The sequence below is a fragment of the Vulpes lagopus genome, chromosome 1 (genome assembly GCF_018345385.1).
Source record: "Vulpes lagopus strain Blue_001 chromosome 1, ASM1834538v1, whole genome shotgun sequence".
In the NCBI taxonomy this organism is placed as follows: domain Eukaryota; kingdom Metazoa; phylum Chordata; class Mammalia; order Carnivora; family Canidae; genus Vulpes; species Vulpes lagopus.
The window spans coordinates 91,975,288-91,988,054 of NC_054824.1; the positions used below are offsets into that span (position 1 = coordinate 91,975,288).

General features: G+C 38.3%; 1 pseudogene; it reads left to right on the forward strand.

Annotated features, from left to right (window-relative positions):
* Nucleotides 1-11,744: 11,744 nt before the first annotated feature.
* Nucleotides 11,745-12,466, forward strand: LOC121472207 (annotated as a pseudogene).
* Nucleotides 12,467-12,767: the final 301 nt, after the last annotated feature.

The window sequence follows — 12,767 nt, forward strand, 5'->3', positions numbered from 1 at the left end:
GGGAATAATTGTAGTATGCACTAGGGCTCTAAAGATAAATGAGATACTATTGTTGAGAAGTTACATATCTTTGTTCGAACATATCCAGGGACTATTCACAATTACTAAATTGATTTTTAGGAATTGGTCTTATGACAATTCAAAATTCATCCTCTTATAATTTGCATTTATTGGTGTTAGCTTTACTCTTTGAAGCACAAGAACTAAGTTTGATTTTATATATATATGGAAAAATATATAAATATATGTATAAATATATACATGTATTATATATAAATATATTTTTTCATATATATATATATATATATATATATATATATATATCTCTTCAAGTTAAGCATCACTGTTTGCTGCTACTTTTCCTCAAGCCTCTTCTCCATCTTGCTCACTCACCTGAATACCTTCCAGGTTGTCTACTTCCCTTACAGATGTGTGATACCCACCAGGGTTTTTCAGGGCTCCAGGGGTCACTGACTAAAACAGGATACAGCAGGGAGATCACTTCCTACATTTGAGATACTGTCCCTCCAATCTCTGGCATGATTTATGTTCATAACTGAGTGATCAGCATGTGCTATAAGATGTCCTATTCCTACCATATTAACAAGAATTGTATTTGTTTTGCACATGTTACCATATACAGTGGTTTTGGGGAAAGGATAAATGACCTCCCTAATTCCTCGTGGTGCTTTTAATACACTGTTTTCTTTTTTTTTTTTTTTTTTTTAAAGGGAAGGCTTTATTTTTTTTTTTTTTTTAATTTTTATTTATTCATCATAGTCACACAGAGAGAGAGAGAGAGAGGCAGAGAGAGACACAGGCAGAGGGAGAAGCAGGCTCCATGCACCGGGAGCCCGACATGGGATTCGATCCCGGATCTCCAGGATCGCGCCCTAGGCCAAAGGCAGGCGCTAAACCGCTGCGCCACCCAGGGATCCCAATACACTGTTTTCAACAATTGAAATGGGAACAATAATGAGGACAACTTTGCTTAAGTTCCAGACTATTGAATTACCAATTGTAAGTCATTTTTGGTCTAGGTGATTAAAGTCACTGTAATTCATAGATTTTTCTGAAGCTAAGAGATAAGTAGCCAAGGAAGGACCTTTATGGCTTTGCATGTTCTCTTTCTGTAAATTAGTCTCTCACTTAAACATTTTTTTTTTCTTTTTGATGAACAAAGAACATGCCAGGGAAAGAATTGTTTTACTTCTAACTTTAAACATTTATTAAAAAACCTTAATATCCTCTCAACATTTTTTTTTAAGTCAACAAATGTGTGAAACTCTCTTTATACCAGGTGTACCCTGACTCAGGTTTTGGGACAAGTAGCCCTGCCTGGCTGCCAGAGTACCAGAAGGTGCCAGTTATAACTTAGCTGTAGTTTATAGGTGTGTACACTGCTTTGCGTTGTCCTTTTAGTTGAGGTTAAGGACAAAGACAAAGTGTAGTAATTAATGGGCAGGTAGAGACAGAGAAGACACAGACCTCTCCCTAAGTAAAGGGGGCACATTAGGAGGCCCTGAGGGGTAGAATTGAATGGGTGAGATGTTAATTTCCTCGGGCTTTGTGTCATAGTCAAGGGGCCAGAAGTCTGAAATCAGGTTTTGGCAGGGCCACGTCCCCTCTGAAGGCTCCAGGAAAGAATCCTTCGTGGCTTCTTCCCCACTTTGGTGGCTCATGGCAGTTCTTTGGCATTCTTTGGCTTGTAGATGCATCACTCCGTCTCTTTCTGTGTCTTCCTGTGACCTTCTTTCCTGTGTGTCTCTTTGTCTAGATCTCTCTTTCCTTTTTCATGAGGACAGCAGTCACTGGATTAAGGCTCAACCTACTCCAGACCTCATATTAACTTTATTACGTCTGTTATGACCCTACTTCCAAATGAGAGCACATTTACAGGTACTGGGGGGTAGGATTTGAGCGTATCTTTTGGGGGGATATGGTGCAACCAACAACAGGTGAGGTGGCACCAAATCATGGGACACTTTAATGACAGGTAGAAGTATATGGGCTTTATTTATAAGCCAGGGGGATCACTGGACATTTTAAGCAAGGGTACTAATAAGATGGTTATTGCAGGAAGACCTGCTAACAAGCAGTATGTTTCAGTACGCTAAATGAAAGGTGAAGTTTAGAGGCTGTGGTGTTAATTAGAAGGATGCTGTAGTGTTCCGGGAATGATATGAAGCAGTTTATAAAGGAATATGCAGAAGAGTGCATTTTCCAAAGATGGCTACAACAGTGGCTCTCCTACTACTTGCTCTTCTGCAATGAGACTTTCTTCCACCTTCATTGGTAGATGGTGTCCCTTTCTCTATCCATGAATCTGGACAGAGCCAGTGATTCCTTTGACCAGTAGAATAAATAACCAACAGAAAGTAACATAGCATCATTTCTATGCATGGACCTTTTCTGGCCTGGCAGCTCGAACTCCCTACCTCTTAGGAGATAACCACCATGGTGGAAGGATGATTCTTCTGAGGTCACTGTGCTGTGAGAAGCCCCACCACCACTGGGTTACGTGGAGAGGGCCTGGCATCAGCCAGGGCTAGGATGAGGCAAGTGAGGTGCCTAGGGTGCAACATATAAAGGGGGACTCACTCCCAGGTACATTTGCACCAACACTGAGAGTAAGTACCTCCTTCAATTTCATACGTTAGTCATTTTCCTTTAAAGAGGCATTCACTCTTAGGGTTGGACAACTAGAGATGCTGCACTTGGGAATGAGTGCCTCCTCAAATTTTGTGGCCAGGGCACCTTTTCTTGCTTTACCCCTTCCTGGAAGATAAGACACCATATAGTGAGAGAAGACTAGAAAGAGAGAGAGAGAGGGAGAGAGAGAGGGAGAGAGAGAGAGAGAGCACACAAGTGCATGCATGTGCGCACACAAGTGAGCATGAAGCACCACAGCTCTGCAAGGCATTTAAGTGAGAAAACTGTCTTGACTATGGGTCCTCTGGCCTCAGCTACCAGCAGGCACCAGGTGGGTGAGATGACCCACCAAGCTAAGCCCTCCTATAGTCCTGATCTGCAAAATCATGGGTGAAACAAAACGGCTGTTTTCAGTCACAAAGTATTGGAGTAGCTTGTTACGCAGCAGCGTATTACCTGAGCTACTCCCAAGGCTTGCCAGTATTAACGTGGTGCAAATAGTTGAGTGTGAAATACCAAACACCTCTATATTTGCTCAGTTCTGATAGAGAAGAATATGTTTGATTGCTACTCAGGTAGAAGGGATGAAGAAAGTGAGGAGAGATTATAGGAAATAGAATTTAATGCCTTGCTTCTTCAGCTCACTGCTTAAGCTACAAAGCCATACAACTTTTAACGTGTGAGGTTGGCCAGAACAAAAAGATATACACACTCGCAGTTTGAGTCCTTATAGAAACAAAGTCCCGTCTGTTTTGATCTATGTCATGCAGAGGGATGTGAAATTCCCGTTTTAAAGCAGATGGTCTGAATTCTGAAGCTAAATGAATAAAATTGTCCTTGGATCTCATCAGCCCTCATGTGGGAAGGAGTGGAGTCTGTATAGCTACTTCTTCTTGGCTTTGAACAAACCAAGCTTTGAATAAAAGGCTTATTTTTATGAAGCCCGAATTTACTAATTTTTCATTGAGTACCACTGTTTCACGGTAATTTACACATTCTTTCAAATGGTGGTTGGCACATTTATTTCTTTTCCTTTGAGGCATTTTCTAATTACTTGTAAACGGGCTGAGAAGAAAAAGCAAATTTGGAAAAAAAAAATTAAGCAAAGGACTGTTTGGTAGAGGAGGTGTATTACACATAAAATTGAAATAGAATAGATATTTTAAAAGCCTTCATTCCATTTTATAGGTTTCTCTGCTTGCTCCTACAAGTGGGCAGTGAGTAAAGATTTCCTGACCCATTATTCATTTCTACAGGATGTTAGACATTTTTATGACCTCCTAGAGTACTCATAATCTGTACTACACAATTTAGCACCTAATTATATTCTGTCTCATAATGTTCATTATTGTATCACTGTATGATTCTTGTCCCCTCAAGTAGATTATACGATCTTAAAAGGCAAGGACCATAGCTTAAACTTCTGCTATATTTACATTCCGTCCAGCATAGTGCCGAAAACAGTATCCACTTGGGAAATTTTAATTGATAGAAGTATATTAAGTAATTTTGGTCCCTCAAAGCTCAATGAATTTGTCTATATAGAGAGCATTTGTCATGGCCATCAGCAAGCTATTTTCCTTTCCTCAAACTTCCTTTCTTTTGTCGTCAAGTAGAATTGCCAAGGTGAGGGGTTGCTTTGACTGGTAAAATGTCTTTCTTTCTTTCTTTCTTTCTTTCTTTCTTTCTTTCTTTCTTTCTTTCTTTCTTTCTTTCTTTTTTTCTTTAGTATCAGACCAGGGCAGGTAAAAAGCAGAGAGGTATGCACCATTGGGCTACCATTATCATTCTAGTGTAGGTGATGGTTGGTGTTTTTCCTTTCTATTTTTCCAGTTGGACATCCTAGCTAATGGTGTCTGACCTGGGAAGAAGGGTAGTCTCTTTTGGTTGGGCAGTGAGGCTAAATGCGTTGGCAGGCCTTACCTTCATCTTGTTTTTGAGTGAACATGCTGTTTCTCAGGGCATCAGATTCACACTATTCACATTTTCTTATTCTGGTAAAACACACGTAATCCAAAACTATTTTTACCATTTTAAGTGTATACTTGAGTGACATTGAGTACATTCACATTGTTATACATTCATCACCACTACCTATCTCTAGAACTTTTATTTTTTTTATCATCCCAAATTGAAACTCTGTACCCATTAAACAATAACATCCCATTCTTCTCTCCTCCAGCCCCTGGAAACCACCATTCTACTTTCTGTCTCTGTGTTTGACTACTTGTGGTAGGACATAAAAGTGAGATTGTAGTGTATTTGTCCTTTTGTGTCTGGCTTACTTCACTTACTTTAACGTCTTCAGGGTTCATCCATAAGTGTAGTATGGATCAGAATTTCAGTCCTTTTTAAGGCTGAATAATAATCCATTGTATTTGTATATCACATATTGTTTATGCAGTCATCGGTAGATGTTTGGATTATTTACACCTTTTGGCTATTGTGACTAATGCTGCTCGCGACGTGGGTGAACAGTTACAGAGCACATCGTTGTGAGCACCAACACTGATTTAATGCTTATAGTGAGCAAGGTACCCTTCTCAGTCATTAAAATACCTGGGAGAATCAATGTATCTCTGGAATTTCATAACTTAAATTTAGAGACTTAACTACGCATTAGGAAAATGTGGCCTGACAACCTTTATTAGAGTAGGACTGTGACCAATACTTGGCATTCGGTAAGTGTCTTTTTTGTTTATTTCTTTTAATCCTTCAAAAAGCTTCCAGTCTCCAGCTTTCTCCTTTGACACCGCTGTAAGGTATGTCCTTACTGCCATGCAGCAGGATGGCTACAATCCGTTCTAACTGGTTTATCTCCCTTGCCCCTCCCCCCCTTTCACTTTTTTTCTTAGAAGGCACTGGTTTGGTCATTTTACTTTACTGGACAGAATCTTTCACTCCTCATCATGTACAGGACAAAGCTCCAACTTGTTTGTCTGGCAGTGAAGCCCTCTTGTAATCTGGCACTAGCTTGCCTTTCAGGTCCTCCTTCTTTCACTTCCTGACACAACTTCTGCTCAGATTGTCTTCTCATTATCTGCTGGACAAATTATCATTATCTTGAGTTTCCTCACTGCAGTTTGCTCCATCATGGATAGGTTTTTTTTTTTTTTTTAATGCTGCCTTTAATTGGAGCTCAAATCTCAGTGTTTCTGCTAAATCTTTTTCAAAAAACCACATATGAAAATGACTGCTTGTTCTTTTGAATATTTGAGCACTCACTGTAAGATTAATCATGTTAATGATGTTTTTGAAATAGCTAATGGTTTCTGAGTTCTCAGGCTTGGGCCAAATGCTTTCGTGGCATTATTTCATTGCATCTTTATTGCAATTGTATGAAATATATACTATTATCCATTATAGGTCCGATAAACTTGAGGCTTTGATCTACCCAACTTGTCCCAAATGATATAATTAGTAAGTGGCAAGTCTAGGACTTGATCTCACGTTTTCTGTGGCTGAAACGTCATTGTAAATGTGTACCTATTGCCGTAATTAGATGATAGGCCCTTGGGTGAAGAGGCTATATTCTGTTTATGGTATCTCCCATAGGACCTGTCCATGGGGTCAAAGTCAGAAAAAGATTGCCCACTGACTCGAACAGCCCATTGAGCTAATTTTTCCTTCTAATTAGCTCAGTGTGGATGAGCTTAGCATGATTTTTTAACTGGTTACTTTACACAGGTTCTTCAAGACCAGGAAAGCCTGATTGGGTTCACATCTTCTATCATAACACATACCACATAGATTGAATTTATCTGTTACCTTTTTGTTTCCACAACAACATCTTTACTTGAGTTCCTAGCACCTAGAACAATAGCATACACATAGGCTCAATAAATGCTTATTAAATGAATTAACTGCATCTGCAACCATTGTAAGTTGTTTTCTTTCTTTTCTTTTCTTTTTTTTTAAAGATTTTATTTACTTATTCATGAGAGGTACAGAGAAAGAAACAGAGACATAGGCAGAGGGAGAAGCAGGTTCCTCCAAGGGACCCTGATAGGGGCCTGACCCCAGGACCCGAGGATCACAATCTGAGCCAAAGGAGGATGCTCAACCACTGAGCCACCCAGGTGCCCCTAAGAATTGGTTTCTAAATGTGTTGCTGTTACAGACATAGGCATTGAGCAATGCCTAAGTCCAATGAAGTTGAAGAGGGTATATCCTGAAGGAGGCACAGTGGGAATGTAAATGAAAACTATAATATATTTAATTGTAATGAAACTTACATTGGATGGTATAATGGTTTTTGTGTCACTTTTCATGAAGGGTGTTTGAGTGTAGGCAGTTGACATAAATATTCAAAGAAGAAAATAAAATAAAATAAAAAATTAATTAAAAAAACAAAACAAGAAGAGAGGTCCTGTGACTTAAAGGCATGAGCATATTTGGTCTGGGGATAGTTTGGGGGCAAATATGGTTCAAACTTTCATATGATGTTCTTTAAATTTAACCAGTTTTCTTTTATTTCTTGATATGTGCTCTCCAAACTTCTGACCATTAATTGAATTTCTCAAATACCTTTATACTTAAAAGACAGTGCCATAGAGAGGGGATACTAATATTTTGGTCACTGGAAAAAGTATATTTTTTGGAAAACATAGCATAAGATTCATTCTATTTAACTATTTATGAATGTGCTATGTCTTAAAAAATTGAAGCAGAAAAACTTAAGAATATTAAACAATGGTGATGATCCCCCCAAAATTTCCCCAGAGATTTTGCCTGAGAAGCCAACAAAACTATTTATTTCTTTATATAGATAGATATAGCAGCTTTTGACACATAGTGGGCATGCAAGAAATACTTTTTAATTTTGTCAGTTCAGTGGAACTGACAGTGGAATTGACAGTTGCCAATCATTTTCTCTTCATGCCAGGCATGATAGATATTGTTTCAACTTTTAAGTACATTTTTACATGTCTACTCAAGGTTATTTCATGTACACCAACTGTAATTGTACTTTCTTTTTCCCATCCTGGGGCAAATGTGCATGAGAACACGGTATTGTAGAGGTAATAATACTAACAATAACAGTAATGATAACAATAATAACAATAATAATGATACAGTTAGAATATTTCAAATATCAGTCTGATCACTATTTTGATTATAATCTTGCAAAAGCTTCTTGTTGCCCAATGTCAGTCCCTAAACTTTTGTTTGGGACACACAGCTTGGTGTGGTGGTAGTGCCCACAGCACTTGGGTGCTTATGCCCCTGCAGGATGGAGCTTCACTCTGGCAAAGGCCTTCAGGTCGCACCACGTTCCACAGCACAAAACTATCTGAAAAAACCCAAGAGCAGCAGAAATAGCAAACAAACCTGTGTGAAAGGTGAGCTCAGCTTGTTTCCTAGTCAGACACGGGTGGTGCAGTATATATAGATTCCTAGGTGCTCAGGATTATGAACTACTCCAGGGAAATCTCAGAGGCAATTTGATATGAGCCAGCTTCCACCTTGGACCTTTCTGAGGGTTTGTTAAAAATGGAATGACAGAAATACTTTGGCCTGCTATGAGGTTAGAGGGATTTAACGAGGATACACTTATTTGACTTTGGTGGTTTTATTTTTGAGTACCACACTACTGCTTCCTAGTTCTTTGGCAATTTAATCCTGAGAAAAAAAATCAGCTTTTTTTATATAACAGAATTCGAATTTTCGTTGAATTTTTTTTTTTAAATTTTCGTTGAATTTAAGAACACTTTAGAACACCTTGTTTTGTCCCGTGTAAGCTAGTTTATGGTACTTCCTGAAGGACTTCCAAGGCAATTTGGAGCAATTGAGTAGACAATACTTTTATAACCTAAAGAGCAACTAATAAATAATTAATTGATTGTTTGTTTGTTTGTTTGTTTTTTTTTGGTACTCGCATAGTGGTATATTGGAAAGAGAGACTAGGTTCAAATCCTGGTTCTACCATTTACATGTAAGATATTGGGCGATACAGTTCGTTCATTCATTCATTCATTCATTCAACAGATTACAGAGTTCTTTCTTTATGCTAGACATAGCATTTAAGCTCTGAGGAGAGAAGTCAAATTGAAATGAAATGAAATTGAAATGAAAGTTCAGAGATTTTAATCTACAAGGGGAGATTGGCAACTAAATAGCAATCACAGTAGCGTGCCATGGAGCTATGCACAGTGGTGATGCCCTGTGAAACTAACACTATAGTGAGTGTGAATCAGGAATGGGGGAGGGCATTAGGAAGGCTTCTCAGGGAAAGTCCTGGTGAAGCTGAGTCTCAAAGCTGGGTACAATTTAATTGAATATAGATATGGAAAGAACATTCTAGCAGCATGAACAAAAGCTAAAAGAAACATGAAATAATATATTTACAGATCAATATTTGCTATTCAATGTTATGGATACAAAAGCTTTGTCTTGAGGAGACATGGGAGATAAATCTAGGCAAACAGTGCCATTTCCTTTACCTAAAATGAAGAGAATTACAGGTATCTCATGGATTTGCTGAAAGCACTTCATAAAATAGGGTATGTAGAGTACCTGGCACATAGATGCTCAAAAATATTAGCTCCTTTTTCTCCCCATCATCTATTCTCCTCTGCCCTTTCTTGATTCAGATTTTCCAAAGTAGAAAACATTCTGTCGATGGTTTAGCTATTGGTTTGTGAATTATGGCTGTGTTTAGGAAAGCGCATGAAGAAACAAAAGGTTTAAAAACTCTGTTCTTTTTTTTGGCCTGGATTGTGGCATGTTAAACTGAGTGGGGGCAGCAGTCGGAGACAACATTACTTTATTTTGACACTACACAGTTTGCTGTGTCATCACAATTGGTATGTGAGGAGGGCACAGTTTCCAGAAGGCACTGGATTCTTGGTCTGCCTGTTTGATTTGCTGAGTTTAGTGCTGAGCATGGGTCATGTGCACTGAAGTGCCTGGAAAAAATCTTGGAATGATGCCTTTGTGTATGTACTCTATCCTTTCACCATGCTGAAGTCTCTGAATTTGGAAGTGTTTCAGAAAGCACAGTGTTCATGGATTTTTTTCTGGGTAATAGGTTTGTAACTTATGATCTAGTAATTAGTCTAGTACCACTACTTTTGGGGGCTTTTTGATTTACATTTTGATATTTCTTTCAGGAGATTTGTCTTGGCTTGGGTTCTAATAAAAGTTATCTCGTCTGGAGAGATTTTCTTCATTCTGTTGTCTATTGTTAATAAGAAATTATTGTTTATACTCAAATGCAGTTTTCCCAAATATTTCTCATTGGCAGATATCTTTATGATTTCTTTTTTTTCCATGACTGTCATACCCAGGTACCTTCTGTTCTATTATTTACTTAATATTTTTCTTTAAATCTCCAACACATGGGCTTCGTGTGCCAGTTATATTTTTCTAATACATATTCAGGCACATGTTAAAGTAAAAAAAGATCTATTCTCCCACCTAATACAGTGATCATTATGATCTATTCTTTTCATCTGTTCATTTATGAATTGTCTGTGGCTGCTTTGACATACAAAGTAATTGAAACAGAGACAGAATGGCACACAGAGACTAATGTGTTTATTATTTGTCAATTTAAGAAAAAGCTTGCCAACATCTGACCTAAAACTATCTCCATACTATCGGTAGAACACATAGCACACTCTGTAAAATGTTACGGTAGTGCACTTGTCAAGAGACAGTGTGTCTTATATTTAATCACATTTTCTATAATCAGTAGATACTTTACTTTTTTATTCTGGAATTGAAATATTTAACTATAAATTCCTATATTCTGAGAACCTCAATGACAGACTTTTTTGAGAGCAAAAGAAAAATGTAGACATTGAAGATAACTTCTGTATTTTTAAATAAAAGGAACATTTGCCTTTAAAAATATTTAATGGTGCAAAAATGCACGAAGTAAGAAGTAAAAAATGCCCTTCAAGGAAAGTCCAGTCTCACCTTCTAAAAGCAACATTCCTTGTATTTCCTCCTTGTCATTTTCTGTGTATACTTAAGATTCAATACATTTTTTGATTCTTTAAATCATATCTTCTTTTTTTAAATGAAAAAAATATATCAATACATGCAATTTGCTTTTTATGACTTGGATCTATTTCTGCTGTATAGACATCTAAGTAATATGGCTAAAATTGTAAATTGTTTACCATTACTTCAAAGTTTATTAAGAGCGTTATTGAGATATAATCTACATATCATGAAATTCACTGGTTTTAATTGCACCATTCATTGATTTTTAGTGAATTTACAGCATTGTGCAGCCATCAGCTCAGTCCAATTTTAGAACATTTTCACCATCCCCGAAAGATTTCTCATGCCCATTTGCCGTCAATCTGTTCTTACCCCCAGCCCCAGGCAACCACCAGTCTACTTTCTGTTTCTATGTCTTTTCTGGACATTTCACATAAATGGAATCACGTATTATATGATCTTTTGTGTCTGACTTCTTTCATTTAGCGTTTCAAAGTGACTTTAAGGTAAGAGATGAAGGACGTTTCAAATAACCCCAGTTATCTTCATTCTTTTGCATAGGATGCTCTAGTTACAGTCAGTATTTTGTTCTCTTTCCTTCAGAAATTAGCCTTTGACACAAACAGTGACACACGATCCTGGTAACTTCTGCAGTTCCTGAAATTCACAACTTCCAAAACTGTGTTCCCCTCCACACACAAGCAACCACAGATAGTGGTGCAACAGTCAGACTGAACGGAAGAGGCTGCTCACTGCTGGAGGCAACAGGCTTAAGCAGCCCTGTGCCTTGCTGGGCCACTTTGAGGGGGCAAGATCTTGGCACAGCTACAACAAATGTGCATCATCCCAGTGTGCTATGCCCCGCAGGCCAGGAAATTCTCCTGCAAGTCTTGTGGCTTTGATGTGACAAGAACACCTTTTAGGTGTTCTTACCAATGTGCTACAGAGGCCCAGCCCCAAGATCCCTTTTCTCAGTGCTGCTCCTATGTAATAATGATGGCCAAAAGCCTGTTTGGAGAAAATCAAAATCTTTGAGAAACAGAGTTATTTTTCTCATATAAATTAATATAGTATTTATCACTTCCTTTTTAACAGCTGAATAGAAGAATTCCACCTCTTTTCCGGCTGGAACCATTGAGTGTGCAGAAGAGAAGAAAAAGAAGGTTCCTGCTGTGCCAGAATGGTGCTGTGAGAACCCTTAAGAAAAAGCGAAGGAATTTCACAGAGTTGAAGATCAAGCATCTGAGAGAAAAGTTTGCCCGAAGGATGCTTTGAAAGGCAAGGAGGAAGCTTATCTATGAAAAAGCTAAGCATTACCACAAGGAATACAGGCAGATGTGCAGAACTCAGATTCGAATGGCGAGGATGGCGAGAAAAGCTGGCAACTTCTACGTGCCTGCGGACCCCAAATTGGCATTGGTCACCAGGATCAGAGGTATCAATGGTGTGAGCCCAAAGGTTCAAAAGGTGTTGCAGCTTCTTTGCCTTTGCCAGATCTTCAATGGCACCTTTGGTAAGCTCAGCAAGGCTTCGGTTAACATGCTAAGGTTTATGGAACCATATATAGCATGGGGGTACCCAAACCTGAAGTCAGAGAATGAATTGATCTACAGGCATGGTTATGGCAAGATCAACAAGAAGTGAATTGCCCTGACAGATATAACACATCTGCATGGAGGATCTGATTCACGAGATCTATACTGTTGGAAAACATTTCAAAGAAGTGAACAACTTTTTATGGCCCTTCAAATTATCTTCTCCACGTGGCGGAATGAAGAAAAAGACCACTCATTTTGTAGAAGGTGGAGATGCTGGCAACAGGGAAGTCCAGATCAATAGGCTTATTAGAAGGATGAACTAAGGTATCTACCAGGATTATTTTTGTAATCTGGTCAGTTAATAAATGACTGCTTTCAAATGGGAAAAAAAAAAAGAATAGGAGAATTCCAACACTTTGATAATCAGTTCATTATTTAGTTTTTCTTATTATTTACTATAACCTGGTAAATTTCATATTTCCATTTGCATAGTTTTGCCTTCTTGTGCAAGTGTCAGTAGGATAAATTCCTACAAGGGGACTTGCTGGATCACAGGCTGTGCACATTTCAGATGTTGACATCTGTTACCTAGAGGTTAACTAGTGGTCTCCTGATGACAGCTGA